Source organism: Geospiza fortis, unplaced genomic scaffold (assembly GCF_000277835.1).
Source record: "Geospiza fortis unplaced genomic scaffold, GeoFor_1.0 scaffold399, whole genome shotgun sequence".
NCBI lineage: Eukaryota > Metazoa > Chordata > Aves > Passeriformes > Thraupidae > Geospiza > Geospiza fortis.
Genome location: NW_005054560.1, coordinates 420698 through 440429, shown reverse-complemented (window position 1 = coordinate 440429; position 19732 = coordinate 420698). Strand labels below are relative to the sequence as shown.

General features: G+C 42.5%; 1 protein-coding gene and 1 non-coding gene across 2 annotated transcripts in view; both read right to left on the bottom strand.

Annotated features, from left to right (window-relative positions):
* Positions 1–19732, bottom strand: part of COP1 (COP1 E3 ubiquitin ligase) — a 119147-nt gene that overhangs the window by 8020 nt on the left and 91395 nt on the right. The gene's annotated exons all lie outside the window — the stretch shown is intronic.
* On the bottom strand, positions 9245–9390 carry LOC115948852. The gene has a single exon (XR_004082619.1).

Here is a 19732-nt window from a genome sequence, read left to right as displayed (position 1 = left end):
TGGGTTGGTTGAAGTGGTGCACAATCCTCTATCCCTGTAAACCACAATTTGCTTTCTATGCCATCACACTCACCTAACATTAATCCCTTCTGAGCAAATTTAAAGGAATATTTATTATCTATACTGTGAACACCAGGCTCAAGCAGAAATTAATTACTTTACACCAAGTGCTCCTTTACAGAACAAGGTCTAACATATAAAAGATGTTATACCAAAATATTTTAGGACCAGCAACACCCAACTCTTTAGGTATTAAACCTGAAACAGAACATGAACACCTAAACCGTGTCATTTAATCCTTAGAAACAGTATTTTTATCTAATTCTGAAGATAATTCCTTTGTACACAGAGAGATAAAGCCTCTTTAGGCTTTAGGCTTATCTGGGCCCCAGCAAAAAAGAGAAAACACAATCCATCTGAAAAAGGTGTTGTCTGTGCTTCTTTCTAGATCCAGCTGCAGATACACAAATCTTTTGAGTTTTCAAGTTCACAAATGCTACACAATTATACCCACCCAGCATAACAAGGATATTTCCTAAAATGTTAAGCCACAGATTTAAAGACATGGCACTCCTTTGACTCACTTTCTGTAGAAAGACTTGCCTACAATCATATACACATATATACAGTTTCTTCTTATGTCAGAATTCATGGGCACACTGTGAAGCTTTTTAGAAAAAAGTTTTCAAACAAATTAGTGTTTTCATCATCCTGCATCATGCAGAGTTTGCAGCTTCCACATCAGATGAAGTGCATCTCACTAGGAAATCTGCCCAGGTAAAAATTCAGCATCTCCTTGAATCCCTTCCTTTGTTTTTCAGCAATTCCAGACTTTAATCTCTGTACCTGGGATGCCTTTATCAAGTTTCCTGACACTTCCACATCTGGTATTTCTAGCTGCAACTCAATACACATGACTACAGCTCTTTTTCCTACTCCCTGAAGTAATCTTCTCATTTTTGGATTTTACAATGCATTTTTCTCCTTCTATTCAGATCAAGCCCAGCAGAAGACAACAGTGTGTAACTGGAAGCTTATTTGTTATCAGACATCCCCAGGTCTGTATTCACAGCTCATGGGTGCCCTGAGGAGAGCAGCAAGGCTTGCTCCAGTGACACACTCCAATAAGCAGTAAGCTATCAGCCAAGTGAGAAACCCCTTCTTCTTAACATGCCCTTTTCATTCCTGCATGTAGCTCTCAAAAAAACAATATCAACAAGGCAACTAAGTCAGGGCTAGAAGAAAATAGAAGTACACACATATCCAAGTGCTGTACACAGCCAACAATTTCCTTGTTTCTATACCATCTTCTGAATTCAAGATGGAAATGGAGGCCAGTGAGGTTGATGGGGAGAAGGCAAAGAAAGCTCTGCAAAGGCAGGAGGGCCAGCCAGCCAAGCCCACCCCAGGTACTGCTGATATATTACTGCCTCTGCAATTTAGTCATTCTAGAACAAAACTGGTATTGATGAGCATCTAATTTATTTAGAATCCAAGATGAGAAAATCTCATTAGACACTTATTATTCTGCATCTACTGCAAAGCAAGATACACAGCTCTAACAGCTGCTGCACACTCCCCCATCAGGCAAGGCAGGGAGACATAAATTAAAACCAAATTATTCTGGTGTTAACCCTGAGCCCCCAAAGCGTAGGTCTTCCCCTCCTCTCTGCGTAGGAATATTGAGTTCCACTGCCCATTTATCTGTGACAGGGTGTCTAAAGTTACTTGTTCCTACAGTCATAAATCCTGGGATATCAGATGCTCCTCATAAACAATGTGGTCAAGACCTTGAAGGAAGTGGCAGCAGTCTATAAATACAGCTTACAATAAGCATTCAAAACTATACACATAAACATACAACAACATTAATATCAATACTGCAAAACCACAGGAAATAGCAAGGCATTAGTTTAGTGAAGACAGCTTTTAGCATCAACTCTTTAAAGACTTAAAACTCCTAAATATTCATTTGGCAATGCAATGCCACACATTGCTTGACAATTGCATGGTTTAAGACCTGCATTCCTAGCGCCAATGTCTCCCCCCTTTCCCTTCTATTGTTTGTTGCAGTCAGTCATTACATCATGCTGGAGGTGATGTATTTAAACTCTCCCTAGCCAAGGTCAGGCTGCCCTGCCCAGCAGCGCAGTGTGGGGCAAACCCAAGCCCCAGGGTGTTATCATTAATACTGCTATTGCATATGTGTCCCTTCCAAACTCACATCAGGAACAAAATACACAATCTGGAGAAACAGCCACCAATCTGCTGCATGAGAGTATTCACACATATCATCTAAATCTGGTACTTTTAGGTTTTGATTTTGTGCAGACCAGTGGCAAACCATCAGGGATCGGAGCTGTAAACAGAAATCAGTAGAATGTGAAAAGCTTTTTCTGTTCAAGCTACCCTGAATTAGATGAGACAAGCAATCCACCCTACAAACACCAGAGCTATGCAGCCCAGTCCCAAAGCACAGCAAGGAGCACAGCTCCCAGCTGCTGCACTAGGAAGGAATGGATGTAGGGAGACTTATGAGAGAAAGGTTTTCCCCCCAGAAGGTGGCTGGGCACTGGAACAGGCTCCCCAGGGAGGTGGTACAGCACCAAGCCTGACAGAGCTCAGGATGTGTTTGGACAACACTCTGAGGCATGTGGTGGGATTGTCACGGTGTCCTGTGCAGGGCCAGGAGCTGGACTTCATGATTCTTGTGGGTCCCTTCCAACTCATGATATTCTATGATTCTATCCCAGCTGCTTGGTCCTCTTTAACTTACAGCACACTCCCCCTTGCCCTTACTGTGAAAGGCAAACTTCAATCTGCTAAAGCCCTGCTTCGTGTTCAGATGGTTTTACTGTGCCTCTTCCACACTTATGGTGTGCTTCTCCCACCTCTCTTATCTTCTCTATTCTTCTTCCTTCTTCTTCCAAGTCAGTGATTTCTCTTCCAGCTCAACTGTACCCAACACTCCTCAGCTCCCTCTTTCAAGTCATCTTCACGCTTGAATCAGCAATTCCCTGACTTGTGCAAGAACACTTGGATCTTTCCAAGACCATCTGTCCCATATTCTTCAGGGCTTTCATATTTCTGAGATCACTGTCCCTGGCATAGGATTTCTCATCAAAACCTTACTTTCAGCACTCTGTTGTTGGTTCCAACTGCCTCTTCCACAGTACTAGGTACATCTTTCCATCTCCTCTTCCTCCTCTAGCGAATTCACCTTTGCAAATCCTGCTTACAGCACAGTTTCCTTTCCTTTCCCAGTGTCATTTGTTTCAGTCTCTAAATAGCTGAATGATAACAGGCTTAAAATTGATCCAACCACCTTGATGTTAATATTTTAAATTATTAAGTCTTAGTTCTCTAGTGCCAATAAATCATTTATACGTGCACATTTAATTAACAATCCAATCAGTAAAAACAACTTTGCATTCGCACCACATGTTTTATCAGAGGAACCAAAGACACATTACAACATTAATTAGGTGCAATAAATGCCCTGGTGAGGTAGTGAAATATTATCCTACACGTGGGGAAACAGAGGCAACACACTTGGTGCATTTGCCCAAGGTTAATCCAGATGTTCCCAATGAGGTGTTAAACAAAAAGGGCAGGGATGAAGGTTTAACTGAGGTTTAACTCTCTTCAGAAGAATTCCTGTTAGAACTGCGGTATTTACTTATTTGCTGGTGGGAAATCCATTCCAGTTGCATTCCTTTCCCAAAAAAAACTTGAGGCACAAACCCCTGCAATCAAGCATGCTGAAAACCAGCCCTAAATTGTGACAGCCAGTCATGGTTCAACATCATCCCCAGGCGGGGGTTCTGAAGGACACCTCATGACCTTCCCACAGCACAGTTCCCACCTTCACACACACCTGAGCTCATGGGATGCTGGACACTCACCTGCTGCTCTGAGGTCCTAGATGTACATGAGTGTCTGGTAGCTCCAGGAGCTTCCACAGCTCAACCAGGCCATGGGGAATTCCATACCAGGAGTTCCTGAATGACCCAAGCTAACCTCTGGAGACAGGTCTTGCAGCTGTGTAACTGGTGGGTTACATACTGGCTACTGCTAGTGGGGCAGGCTGGGGAAAAAAGCTTCCTAAACCCCTCCCATGACACCATCCCCTCAAGGTAAAAGTGGAAGAACAATTCATGCATCACAACCAAAGTTGGTGGCAATCAATACAGGAAGATGGGTTAATCACAGGTGATGTCAGGAATGATGAAGGGACCAAGCTGAGCCACGCTGGCTGGGTCAGGAAAAGGGAAACACTTTGGCAGAAATTCATGAAATCAATTTATTTAAAACTGATAATGGATACCTACTCTGCTACTGTTCATTTTATATGGTCGCCTGTCAACAATCTGGGGCAGCCAAACTGTCTGGGCAGCACCTACTATGGTGGGGTGACCAGGCTGGAAGCCAGGTGCCCACCAAAGCCAGTTTGTCATTCATTCCCCTCCCTCAGCTGGACATAGACAAACAGGCTTAGACTCAAGATGGGGACAGGCAGAGATCACTCTCCAATTACCATCACAGGCAAAACAGGCTCAGCTTGGGGCAAATCTGATTTATTACTAATCAAATCAGAGTAGGATAATGAGAAATAAAAGAAAATCTTAAAAACACCTTTCCCCCATCCCTCCCTTCTTCCCAGGCTTAGCTTCACTCCTGATTTTTTCTATCACTTCCCCCTCAGGGACAGAGAGGGACAAGGAACTGGGGCCACAATCAGCTCATCACATATTGTCCCTGCCATTCCTCCACTTCTCAAGGGGAAGAGTCCCCAAGCTCTTCCCCTGCTCCAGCATGGGGTCTCTCCCACTAGAAACAGTTCACAAACAGCTTCAATGTGAGTCCCTCCCACAAACTGCAGTTCTTCATGAACTGCTCCACTGCCAGTCCCTGTGTGGGACTGACAGGAAAGTTTCGTGCCAGGAAACCTGCTCTAGAGTGTGGGCACCTCTCTCCACATGTCCACAGGCCCTGCTGGGAGCCTGCTCCAGTGGGGGCTTCCCACAGGGTCACATCCTTCTTTTGGGCATCCACCTGCACTGGCATGGAGTTCTCCATGGGCTGCAGGCGGGTCTCTGCTCTCTGTGGGCCTCCATGGCTGCAGGGCATTCCCCTGTGCCTGGAGCACCTTCTCCCCCTCCTTCCTCACAGAGCTCTGGGTCTGCAGCAGAATTGTTTCTCACACATTCTCACTCCTCTCTCCCTGCTGCAGTTGTGCAGTATTTCCCTCTCAACTCATTTTGAGTACATTGTCCCAGAGGTGCTGCCAGCATCACTGATGGGCTCAGCTTTGGTCAGCACTGGGTCCATCTTGGAGCTGGCTGGCACTGGCTCTGTTGGACAGGGAGGGGAAACTTCGGGAAAGTTCTCACAGAAGCCACCCTTTCACCCCCCCACAACCAAAACTGCCACACAAACCCATCTAGTACATCTCATCTCCTACAGGTTGTAGCTTTTTTGCCCCATTCTAATGAAAACCACCTCCACTCCCAAGACTGATCTGACATAGATAATCAAAAAAAGGGCCAGCCTGAATTGTTCCATTTTTAGTTTCTATGCTTTATCTGTAATAACATCCCTTAAACATATCCAACCATTTTCAAGTGGGACCCCACCACCAAACCAAAGCCAAATCCTGATACAACAATACCCTAAACCAACCAACTTCAAAAGTTCTGGACATGCATTTAAATCCTGACCACTGCATTAGTGGGTCTCAAAATAATGTTGCAGGGGGACTTGAGTGCTCAATAAACACATTAACTCTTCTAAATGTTTTGCTTATGCCAGCTGGAAAAGAAGGATGATGGTTTCACTGCATCTGCAAGCTTTCTAATTGTGTTAGTGGATGGGCCAGAAGTCTGGCAGCCATGGAAATCCAAGTCTTCATTTCTCTTTAGGCCAAGAACATTGTATTTAACAGCAACAGGAATGGAGCCACAGTTCCAAGAGTCAGCACTGAGGATGCTGTCTGAGGCAGGGAACAACAGCATATGTTCAAGCTGAGGCTGCAGGCAGGGAGTGTGGGGAATTACACATCTGTGGGGAAAGCAGGGCTACAGCAATAGGAAGAAACACACCAGGAAAGCAAAAATATCTCATCCCTGGAGGCTGCTTCTACCCAAAGGTCTGCAGGCTGCTTGGTGGTAAGAACAGACAAGAGAAGGATACCTGCAAGGTGGCCCAGCTCGTAGCTGCATAAACCACTATTTATATAAAAATATATATTTATAAATTTTTTCCTTTTATTTTCTATGCAACACACATGTGCCATAGAAGCGACCTCCACCAGGACCTGGTGAGATAAAAGAAATAATAAATGGTTTCTTGTGGAGAAAACTCAAGGCACAAACATTAACATTAGCATGTAGAGAAGCTACATGAAATTATACCTATACTAATGCTATTTTATAATACATGCTGATTTGGGAAAAAGGACTTTGATTTGAGGAATGAAAGTTTAATTAAGGTAAAATAAAAATTTCCATTAATCTTGATAGAATTCACAGTCTGCTGCTCTCCTTCACCAAGCACTTCAGCTAATGCTATAACAGGATCAAGAGCAGCCCTACGTACCTGAAACCTCCTGCAGAGCAGACAAGGCTGGGCAAGCTGGACCAGAGCACGTGGCCCTCCCCAGGCTTGGGAAATAGGACACTTTGTCCCCCCAAGATATTGCTCCAAAAATGCCCTGAGTGCAGCAGGCACATGTTTTCACCAGCCAGGACACACAGGAAAATGAAGAAGGGATGTTGATAAACTTGAGAATGGCAAAGAAAAATGGCCACAGCCTAAGACCTGCAGGAAGGTTCTGATAGCATGCATCTCATGTCACAAGCACAAGTTTTCTCTTGAGCAGGTAAAATTCCAGTTATACTTAAATCTTCTCCCTGTGTGAATTCAAGTCACAGAGTTTGTATTAAAAACATTTCCTTTCTTCTGTACCCACAGTACAGGTAAGGCTGGGGCAGCAGAGCAGAATATCTTGCCCAGCCAGCAGAACCATCTCTTACACACCTGTGGCCAAGAAGGGGTTTAGGGTTGGCTTGGCTCACAGCCAGTGAGGGCACTGTAAATATAATAGAACTGTATGGAAGAGGGAGCTGACCTGAACTGTGGGCAGGTCATGCCTGCAAAGCTCTTTGGAAGACAGGGATCTTTGCTTTGTACAGTGAAAGATGCTGGGATCTCTGAAAGAAGATATTTCAAAGCCATTTTTTGCAGGTCAGTTTTCAAAGTAAAGCCACAATGCAAACTATCAGCTTTCATGAAAAAACTGTATGGTATTGATAAAGACAATATCATAAATTGCATTTTAATAAAGTACATAAAAAGTGAAGAACTTCAATAAGCAAAATCATGCAGAGTTATAGATGATACACATGAAGCTGCTTTCAACATTCCACTCCTGATGCTTTCCCCACTATATTTATCTGAGGGGAGAAGGGAGTGAGAAGACAGCTGTGCCTTAGGCATTAAGAATGATGAGAGTACAGCTTTCTAGATTTAGTACAATAAATGGCAAAGCATGGTATATTCCCTGCTTCATTCTGCAGAATGAACTATTCAAAAGATAATAATGAACTTTGCATCATCTAGAGGACTCAATTGTGCCTTCTGCCTGCTTCCCTCATCTCAGCCATCTAAAACACTCCTGAATCCAGGAGCATGAGTGAAACCAGCAACTAAAATGCACCCAGGAAGTCAGAAATCACTGGATCATTCAGGTGTAGAAAAGCATTTTAGATTTGAAAACAAAGGATGTGAAAAGAACAAACAAGGAAACCCTCCAAGGACTGAGATTAAAGTCAGAAGCAAATACAGGATGTCTTAAGACAAGTTCATTGATTGTGAAAGGGAAAAAAAAAATCCAAACTCAACACACAATTCTAGACAATACTAGACAGAAATTGTCTATTCTTTCATCCACCTTCCAACTTTCCCTCTCCTCAACTTACTCATTCACCTCTCTGCAACTTACCCTCCCCTAAGGAATACCAGGAGGCAGCCCCTGAATTCTAATTGCATTTGCTATTCCACTAAATCCCATAGATCTAAATGGGCAAAATTAGCTGAATTCACCTATCAGGCATTCTCCACAGGACTGGAGGAGAAGGCACCTGAAGCTGTAAGACGGCCTTTCTTTTGTTTACAGCTTTTAAATAATTCAGAGAGGAGCTGTCAAGTTGAATCTGCAAAGCTCCCTTGACTTTGGACTTGTGCTATCAGACTGCTTGCCTATTGTTTATAAAGACAAAAAGGAAAACGTTATGGGATCATATGTCTGCACGGGAGGGGAGTCAAGGACTAGGAGAACAAGGGCTGTCAGGACAGAAGTCATAAAAAATACAGATGGGAAAGCAAAAGTAGGCAGTAGGTGAAATACAGATGTACCAGCAAAGCACCAAGAGCCAGTTGCCAGTTTGGTTGTGCTATAAATACACAATGCTTGCAGTTTCTTGTGGAATATGATGCCGTCCTTTAAAAAGGAAAACCCCAAATGCAAATGGTAACTTTAATTAGCAATTAAAAGCCCAACTTCCCAGCTATACAATTGCAGCTGCCTCTCCCAGATCTGTCTCACTTCTGCAAACCCATGACAGCTGTCAGGCAGAGGGCCAGCACTTAATAATCATTCCCAAACCTCAGACAGCACAATTCCATCCTTCCTTTCTTTTTTTTCTGGGCTCTTTGGGCAGACAAAGATTTACTAGGTTCTACCTGGGGACACCAGCAAACCACAGGTGATGGCCCCTGGCATCCCAGGGAGTTCATACATTTCAAGGTGCCTTTTAGAATTTATTTTTAAGCGACTCTGTGGCATGCACAGTTCTGATGGGGTTTTGCAGAGTCATTTTCAATCAAAGCTGCAAACCTGACTTTAAAGCAAATGACTGTTTCTTGAAGCAGCAAGAATGGAGAGGGGAGGGAAATCTCAGGACATGCAGCCTGCTCCACTCAAGCACATCCCTCCAACCAGAATGCAATCACCTCTACAGCCAGTTTGCTAAATCTAAAAAGAACTTTTAAAAAAGAGCATTTAAATACAAAACCCAATAACTATGATTACAGTCTTGCTCTAAGCTACTGAGCTGGATTAACACTTGGCAATTATCCTTAGCTGTGGATGCTGCAAACAAAATCCTGCCCAAGGGCTGTCCCCACGTGGTGGGACATGGCAGCTGAGGATGCTGCAGGAGCTCTCCCATTGCAGGATAACATGTGTGTAAGGAGGGGAACGATCTGATTTAGCTGGCTGCCCTAAAGCAGACAGAGACCTCCACTTTGCTCTAGGAAGACTGCAACAGTGGACAAAAAAATATTTCTTTTGCCCATGACCGGTCCCAAGTGGTCCCAGCAGCTTCCAGTCCCAGGAAATGTCATGATTACACCAGCCTTTTATACACTGTCTTTTATCCTGGGCTCCTGACTGTATCAAATCCTAAATGAAACATGATGTAAGGCATGCAAATAAGCCAAAGAAGAGAGGATTCACATAATAGGAAAATATCATTATGTGGAAAAGTTTAACTCCGAAGGTCAAAATCATTCTAACCAGAAGAAGAGATGCTGCATGGGGCACACTCACATGCCCCAAAGCCTTAAATGTGGCACTGACAGTGCCTTTCTTACTCAGTGACTGCCAGCCAACAGCACAGCCTGGAGCTGCAGTGCCATTAATAATTCCCTAAATTTCTTGGCCTTGAATAGACTCCTAAACTCCAGGGAACAGCTTGCCAATGTATTGCCTGCAAGAGTCCCTACAGCAAGATGCTGCTTCACCACTCCCTGACCCCATCACTTTTTCTTAAAAATTATTTTAAATGAGGTCTATGCATCTGAAATAAGCAATGCCAGCTCCCAAACTTTACTGGTAAAAGTCTGCACTCAGGTAAGAGCCCTGAAAGGAACACAGAGGCTGTCGAGTTTCCATGTCCCAGCCTGGAAATCCTGGAGTTAGCTGCTTCCCCCCATGCTCTCTCCTTGCCCTCAAAGAGCAAAATCCAGTTGATATCATAACTCCATTCCAGGCTGTAACTGGAGATTTAGGATGACCTTACAGGCATACACACTTCCTGGTAGAATGCAAGAGGTTAAAAGAGACAGTAATTTCTGAAAGCATGTTGTTGTTGGGGCAAGCAGCAAAGGGGAGTAGGGGATCACGCTGTGGCTCTGCTGCCCAGAGCTGGAGCTTGTCCTCCCCTGGGTTCTCAAAGAGGAATCAAAGCTGCATTAAGGAACTTCATCCATCAATCCATCCTGGACAAGCCTAGGAGCAGCTCAGTCTATATCAGAACTTAAAGCCAACAGAGGCTTTTGCAAGTTGAGTGAGCTTTTTTACTGCATACCAAAGTAATTTCTAGCTAATACTCAAAACAGATTTAACCCATTCTGTACTACACCTCCTAACAACTTTATTCCAAAAGCCAGAAAGCATTTCACTTTCTAATGAGCCAGCAAATGAGTAAAAGCATCTCTCTTTGTATAATGTACTCACAAGCAACTCTCTCATGCTTGTGATTTCTCAGCACTGTGAGGCTGAAGTGAGATCTGGGTAATGTTCTACATCACTGTTTAAGAGCAATTCAATCATCTTTGTTCTGGATTAAGTCTTGCTCCTGATTAAATTTAACAGAGCAATGAATAGGAAATCCATGACTTGGGAAGTAGGCAGATTTTATCTTTAAACCCAATTCACAAGTAAAATCATCTCTCTCACAATAGATAATTCTGCTAGTGTTCAAGTTATTTTCACACAGTGGCTATAAAAAAATTATCTCTAGATATCTGAAATGGAAATGACTATTTTTAATGCTCCCTGTCACTCTGAATACATGCTAAGACTAACAATACTGCATCTAAAAGAAGAGCTCAACAATCACGAAATCCATTAAGCTACCAATGACTAATAGAAAAAAAAAGAAGTTGAAAAAGACTCAAGTATATAACGAAAAGAATTACCTACTGGGATTACAGGAGTGAACAAAACCCCTTGTGTTGCACTACAGTACTTCTGATTTTCTAAAACCCTTCAGCTACATAAACATTAGAATACAAACCCCACCTTTGCTGACAAAGGGTGAGGGAAGACAAACACTTCTGGCATTTGATTTTTTTTTTTTTTGCTAATCTCCTCCATCCTCCCTTGATTTTAGATATTCTTTCTGAAGAGTTGCTGCTGTTGACTCATTCCTCAACAGACACCACAGAGCAGAAGCACGTGGTAGGTACTCTGCTTTTCTCTGAGCCTGATGATGCTTAAAACATTCCAGAGCAGAGATGGTGAGAAATACAGGACAATATACAGGGGACATAAGAAAATAAAAATTATTGTCCTCTGTCAGGACTTCACAACCTATTTCTTATCACAGCAAACTTGCAGGCAGGGCTATGAACATCAGTAGCAAAGCTCCCACAAAGAGCTCATGATCATGTCCTGCTCTACCTAAACCATCCAAGAAGAGATACAGGATTGTATAATGAAATGGCCTCTAAAATAAACAAAGCCACACACACAGCACATACACAGTAAGGGTTTGTGGGGATAAGGAGAGACAGAGACACTGGCATTTGGTGTCACATTCATTACTTCATTAACTTTGGTATCTGATGAGCTGGGCTCAAATTTCACATTCATGTGTTACCTGAAATCAATACAGAAGCCCCAGCCTGACTGAAAACACATTATAAACCTACTTGAAATCTGTTTGCAAAGGAAAACAGCTGAAACTTCATAAACCTGTACGAGAATGAGTTTTCTTAACTCCCCATCTCATTCCAGAATGGATAATTCACAGCTTCACAATGAATAGCAAAATCTAAAAATTTACTGTTGGGCTGAAAAAGAGACTTCCTTGTCTTTGCTGCCGTGCTCAGACATCTCTGCTGTTCAGGGAAAACCAAAGGGAATTATGAGAGGAAGAGGAGGGGTGGCTACAGAGGGTGGCCAGGAGGCACAGAAAGGGTCTGAGTTCACATTCAGGATATGCTGGGAGACCTGTGGACAAATTTCATCCCTTCACCTGGAACAGTACATCCAGCAAACATTTATCGATAAGCAATCTCCAAAGCAGTATCTTTCTTAAACTTCTGAGCCTTTGTTTACTTTTGGAATGCTAAATATATATATATATATATCTTCTTAAGTTTTGAAACAAAGAAAATGCCCAAGCTCCCAATGCTGCCTGCTGCCTGCTGTAACAGCAGAAGAAAAGTTGCTAAATCCTGTTCCACTTCCAATTTCCCCACAACCACTTCTTTTTTTATGCATTTCCCAACAATCTGAATTTCTTCTGTTGCATTGTCAAGCAAAGCATGAACCTGGGAAAAACAGAAAGCCAACAGCAAGCTGAATCCTTTTGTATTAAATTAGGACATTTGTATTTCACTTTCACTAATTTTCTCTCTTTTTTTTCTTACTCCTGCTGGCCCAAAGTTATCTTTTCAAATGCTGGAGCTAATGTGCCAGTTGTGAAGCAAGACATGCAGAGAAGAACTATTAACCTATTTTAATCAGGGATAGGTCACTCTAAACAAATCAAGATCTCCCCCAAGCACACACTCTCCAGACCAGAGCAGCTTGCTGTTACTTAGTATTTGCAGAAACTTGGCCAGAGCAATCTGCTTTGTAGAAGGTCTTTCTTGGAAGGAAAAAAGGCAGCAAGGTCTCAATTGATCAACCTAGAAACTAGGAGAAAGAATCATGTGTGCCTGATTAACATGAGGATTCTTGGCTGGTGATGCTGAGCCTCTGCCAGTGTGGGTCATGAGGAGGGACACAGCTTCTCCTGCTCCCACTGCAGTTTATTTATGTGCTACCTGCAGATTACAGGTAAAAGGAACTTTTATTTATTTATTTAATGGATCAGAATCAAACTTTCTTCCCAGTATATGTAATATTACTTATCTTCCCTCCAGTATCTCTCATTATTATAAATACTTGGGGAACAATGCTCTGCCTCATCTGCAGCTCCTCAGGCTGCCCCAGCTACACCTCTCTGCTTAACTTAATATTCACTTCAGACATACTAAAGTAAAACTAAAAAATCCAGTATTGCACCAAACAGCTCACTTCTCTTCAGCTTTAGCAACTACATAAGCATTTTTGAAGTGATTATGACATACAATGCCATAAGAGACATAATTATTTAAAGCAGCACTTCCCTCACAGAATTCAAAACACCGAACGCCCATCAGCTGCACAACCCCAAATTTAACAGTGCCATTTCTGTCAAAAAAGGCACTCATTACATTACTAAACATAACTTTCCTGTCATACTGGCTTTCTCTTCCTTAGAAAAGACTGATTATTATAATTCTGTGTGTAACCTATATAAAATAATTATGTCTCCTAATCACATATCAGGTAGTTTCAAATCAGACACAAGATTGCCTTCAAAGGAGGGACCATTTTCACTCCATGCACATACCTAGCTCATCTAGTATAAGCTAGAACTAGAGCAGAACACTACCAAAAGAAATTTAAACATATTTAAAGGATACAAACCTGTGTTGCTGCTAGAAAACCCCTCTGAGCAGTTGTTTTCTGCAAGCCTTTATTCTTGCTTTATTAACATGCAACACAACTGGCACTAAGCTGGTCACAAATTAGTGGATATCAAAAGGTTTTGGGGTTTTGTTACTGTCAACAGAAGGGCAGAGGGCACACAAAAAACTTCAGAATGGATACCCAAAGTGAAGCAGTAGCTCTATTAATGCACAGATGTACATAAAGTAAAGCTTTTGCAAAGAAAACCACCTATGCATAAATGCTCCTACTTCCAATTCACCCAGAGGTTAAATTATCTGATCAAAATCTTGTGCTGGAAAGGAAAAAAATCCGTTCATATTTTTTCCACTTCATTTAGACTGTGTAAAACATTAAATTCTGTCATTAAAATTGCTTAATTAGGAGTGCTAGAGCAAAAGGTTGATGCAACTCATGAATTGTAACTGCTGAATGGTGGTGGCCTGGCAGCACTTGCCATAGATATTAGCACTGAAGAATGGGGAAAAGAAAAAAGAAAAACACAGATATTAGCACTGAAGAATGGGGAAAAGAAAAAAGAAAAACACAATATTGCAAAGTTGGTTTGACTTTAATTGAAGCAGTGTCCCTTGTTAGAGGGAATGAGGTTATAAACCAAATTCCAACAGCACTGACAGCAGACCACCACCCTTGTGGGACAATTCTGCATCTGCACAGAAGCTGGCTTCAAAGGTAGTGTTTAGCTCAGTGTAAAACCTACCTCATTCTTGCTTTGCTCTTGCTGCTCTGAAACCAAAGTCCTGCTTTAGTGCTGGGACACACAGCTCTACCCCTGCAGCTCCTGCCTTTAATGCCCCCCTTCATCTGCTCTGCAGCACACCAAATACTGCCCGACTGATATCAGCTCCCAGCACTCAACCTCATCTCACTGGCACTTTGTGCCAGCCAGGGACTTCAGCAGATGGCACTTCACACAGCAAACAGCCAGCATGAGCCTAGCAGTGCAAAGTAAAGCAAAGGCTGCTCATGCAGGAGATGCTCTGACTCAGAGGAAATCAGCTTTATTGAGAGCTTGACATCAGGCAATATTGGCTCAGTACCTACAGAACTTGCCAGGATCCTGCTGTGACCTAGTGCTTTCAGGGGGCTCTGCTCCAGGAGACTACACAGAATATACATTAGATACACTGGGTCCAGAGGAGGCCACTGAGCTGATTACAGGGGTGGAACACTTCTCCTCTGAGGACAGCTGGGGGTTTTCAGCCTGGAGAAGAGAAGGCTCCAGGAAGACTTTACTGCAGCCTTCCAGTATTCAAAAGGAACCTATAAGAAAGATGGGGACAAACCTTTTAGTAGGGTCTGTTGCAACAGAACAAGGGTAAACGGTTTTAAATTGAAAGAGGGTCAATTAAGAACAGATGTAATGAAGAAATTTCTTTATAATGAGGGTGTCCTGAGACATGGTGGAAGCCCCATCCCTGGGAATGTTCAAGGCCTGGTTGGATGGGACTTTGAGCAAAGAGGTACAGGTTTACTGCAGGGGGTTGGACTAGATGGTCTCTCAATGTGCCTTCCAACCCAAACCACTCCATGATTCTGTGATTATAAGGCCTCCTAAAAATACTAGGAATGAGCCTTCTTCCCCAAAGGGTAAGAGCTGTAGGAGGGCAGAGACAGAACATCTGCCACCTGTAGTTCCCACAGCAGCTGAAATGCCATGAGACAAAAGCACAATGCTAACTAAGACAAGGCATGCTAACAGAGAAGTGTACACTTCATGATAAATAGCTTTCCAGGCATCATTTGAAACCCCTCCAAACCTTACAACGGCCTAATCAGTTATTTAATCAGTGGCTTTACAGCCCAATAGGGCACATATAAGGGAGCCAACTGATGAGAGTGGTTGGAAAGGGAATACAGCTGTCCAATCATTTAATTCTAAAAGTAAGTGCTCCCTGAATATGAACCTGCACTTTTTTTTTTCTCTCCACCCCAGTATAAGTAAGACAAATAATTCTCTTTGAAGTTGTGCTGTTTGGGACATAGCTTATGTAAGTGCCACATGCTGCACTTGCAACATTATGGTTCAGTAGCAAGCTGAGGATGGAGCTGGGAATGAAGTCTAGGTTCCATGTGAATTCTTGACTTCAGTTCATCTGTTACAAAACTGATACTTGAATAAAGACCTGATAGTTTCTAAAGCAGCTGAGTGCCCATAGGAGAAAAACATCCACTTACACGTTTAACAACAGCTACAGAGAGACTTCTTTGCATCCCCAGCTCACCATGTGTAACACAGCAATATGATTTGCAATTGCATTGGGATGCTCTCATTTTATAAAGCCTAGGAAACAGCAAGAGCCTGCTCACACCTCTGCTTGCACCAGCAATGATCTGCAATCCATTATCTCTACAGCTGTACCACTGGGATCAGCTACAGGAATGGTAATGTCAGCAGCGCTCAGTGATGTTGGCCACTCAGTCATGCACTCAGTCTAGGCAAGATGACTCCAGTAAGAAGGACCTCAGATGTATCTACAGCACACTCTACTCCTCTTGGCATTAGAAGAGATGCACTGGGGTGAGCAAATATCATCTGTAAAAGTCTGAAAGAGTAAATACTGTTTTCATTCAGGAAATATGGACTTTCATCCGCCTTCAATTCAAGACAACATTGACCCTGTGGCAATTTTCTGTGATTATGCAAGGAAAAAAAAAAAGCCTCACCTTGCAGAAGGAGAGAAACTGAGTTTGCAAATGTAAAGCTAAAACCAACAAAGAAGAAAAACCTGAGCAATGATCTGCAATCCATTATCTCTACAGCTGTACCACTGGGATCAGCTACAGGAATGGTAATGTCAGCAGCGCTCAGTGATGTTGGCCACTCAGTCATGCACTCAGTCTAGGCAAGATGACTCCAGTAAGAAGGACCTCAGATGTATCTACAGCACACTCTACTCCTCTTGGCATTAGAAGAGATGCACTGGGGTGAGCAAATATCATCTGTAAAAGTCTGAAAGAGTAAATACTGTTTTCATTCAGGAAATATGGACTTTCATCCGCCTTCAATTCAAGACAACATTGACCCTGTGGCAATTTTCTGTGATTATGCAAGGAAAAAAAAAAAGCCTCACCTTGCAGAAGGAGAGAAACTGAGTTTGCAAATGTAAAGCTAAAACCAACAAAGAAGAAAAACCTGAGCCACCTACATTTCTTGAAGAAGCTATTCTTAAAATAGAAGCTACAATGATATCAGAGTGCTGCAGTACCACAGGGGACCTGAACTTGAGAGATGAGCAGAAGTGCCAGACTCAGCCCTTGCGTCCTCAGCAGTGGCATGGACAGCTGCTCTGCATCCAGGAAAGGAGGAGTTAGCACAGCTCCTGACACACCAGCCACCTGCTGCTGTGCCACCTTGAGCCTGAAACAGCAACAGAAATGGTGCAACACACTTGTTTTCCCCCCAAATACACTAGGCAGGAGGAGCACAGTGGACAGAGGCTGAGTTTTCAGGGAATCTCCTGGCTCCCTTCACTGTGGTCATGTCCTCAACTGGGAGGAAGCTCAGAGGGTATCCTGCAACCAGGGAGAAGATAGGAAGGAAAGAACATTTACCAGTATTTTTCTTCTTCTACAGAACACTCAAAATTAAACACTTCCTCATGAAGCTGGTCATTTGCATAATTACATTATCAAGATGGTCTTTCACATGGATTGCAGTGTCAACAGACTGAGGTGTCAATACAGTGCACAGACTTTTAATAATAGAATATGATTTTGTTTTTCTCCATAAATTTCTCCACACTTGGCCACAAGTTTTTGACACACATAGGTTTTTGACAAGGAATAAGATATTGTCAGTCACCTTAGTATTTTCTAATTCATTCTCCTTAGCCACAGAAAAAATAGAGCCCAAACCAGAGCATCTGAAGAGCTATGGATATGAAAGGATATGACCATGTTCAGAGCAAAGGATCATACATAGCTTGTGACATCTTTTATCTGCAAGTAGAAATTATTCTGCATAAGAAAATAGTTTTCAAGCAGCACATAAACCAATATATACAGTGTGTGCTAGTACACATAACTAATATGCTAAAATCTGAGGGGGGAAAAAATCAAGCATGACACATCTTCTGATGTTCTGGGTCCCATTTGGTTTTCAAGAAAATTTTAGATTTTCAAATGAGTAAGGGAGCAATAGACATGAAAAAGGTAGGATGGAAGAGAAATCAAATACATTTACTACCTAAGGAAAGAGCAAAATAAAAGTCAAAGAAAACTGTGTTTAAAGCATTGCCAATGACCAGAGAGCAGAGGGCATGTCAAGAGGAGTGGGAAGCCATCACACAGACAGCTGTGAGCACTGCAGCATGCAGGCTATGGGGATTAGACACCTTTCCAAGGAAGGAGAGACCTTTGAAGATTTTCAGGTGGGGGAGGAAAAACTAGTAGAATAAACCTGATCAAAGCCACATCTTGCTTTTTTAAGAAGCTGATCCTTCTCAGCCTTCCATAAACTGCTCTGAGTTTCAAGCACAAGAATGAAGATGAAGATCTCTGTGTTTCCAGCATGAAGAAGTGGTGTGGGACAGCACTGGAGGATAACCTGCAAGGATTCTAGCTTGGGAAATGCTGCACACAAATGCCACAGGCTAGTCCTTGGTCTAGGAAAGAAAGGAGGAGTCAGAAACCAGCAGATGCTGTTCCAGAAAATACCACAGCAGGGACAAGGCAAGGGACAGCTGGGGTCTGATCACTCCAGGCAGGCATTTATCTCCTAAGCTTTTGGGTTCTACCTAGGTATTTCCTGACATCTGAACAGGTAAGTTGAGGATGTTGTGAAACTAAAACACCACTGAGTTGAAGCTGGAAGTCAAAATTCTCACCAATTTTGAGATTTTAAAAATTCAGCAGCAAAGAGAGACAATGAAGTTTCAAGTGCTTCTTGTTTTCCCCCCAAAATCCTGTTGGAATTTGTACTTCAAGCTACAAGAGGTATAGTTACAGCTGATACAAGTTACTTAAGAATGACACTGAATTACCATTCAGTTACTTGGGAATGACAAAGGAGGTTTCATTTTTAATGTTCATAAGTCACCCAAATTAATTAGCGCTTTAAAGTGGCAATGAATCATTTCCTGAAATAATTTGTATTGGCTAAATTAATTCCTGTGAAGGGAGCCAATTTGCTGATTGTAAATTATAAGAGCCCCTGACTAGCTCCTGTGTACACTGTGTACCATTTATAAGACTACTGGGAAACAAAGGATGGCTACTTTTCATCAGTGAACAAGACTGCAGCCCTATTAAGTGACTAACTTACAGTGCTACAATTACAGGTTTCTATTTAAAGAATCCAAGCCAGATATCATTAAGAAACAAAGCTGGATGTTCAGAAGAATGGAAAACTGAACAGAAGAAAAGCTTGTTTTTTGAAAAGGTGCACCAAAAACCTTTTTGAAGGGAATATTTCACCCTCTTAGATTAACAAAGAGAAGTTTAGACACGTGAGGCTAATTATGAATACACTTCCACCACGGGGCAATGCCCAAAGCCAACCTGAAGCCTGGAGTTCCAGAGCTGCCTTCTCTTACCCATGGTTAGATGACTGTTTTGAGACCCCCATAAATTTAAATTACTTTTGAGGAGTGATGAAATGAGAAAACACATCCATGGGTTTCTACTCAGGTGGAAGAGATGCTTTCTTACCACTGGCAGCTTTCCTCCCAGGAGAATTCTTGCACTCATCCAGTACATCCCACCACCCACCCACCTCTGGTTAAAGACAGTAGCACTCTTCTTAATGGATCCCCCTTCTTTACTCCTCCAAAAGCAAAAAAATGTACATAATGCTTTACCTAAGCTAATTTGCATGGCTTTCTCCTGTTCTTATCTGCATCTCCTCACTGGTATCAAAGCCTTGACATTTCTGCTTGTGAAATCCTTCCCTGGTAACCTGCTTATCAGCAGTAATGAATACTTGTGCAAACAGGTACAAAATTAAATGGCTTCTTTACAGTGATTATGATAGATTGAGCCATGCTTAATCTACATAATCAAATTGCTTCTGTGTTCAGCTGTAATACCTTTTTGCTGTCCTGGGAGCAGGTTCAGCCTTGGCTTCTCTTTCAACAGTTGCTTTCTGAGAAACACTAACCACGCCTGGGAAAAGGGCTACTTTAGGTGCAATCATTTAACACAGCATGTTTGAGGTACATA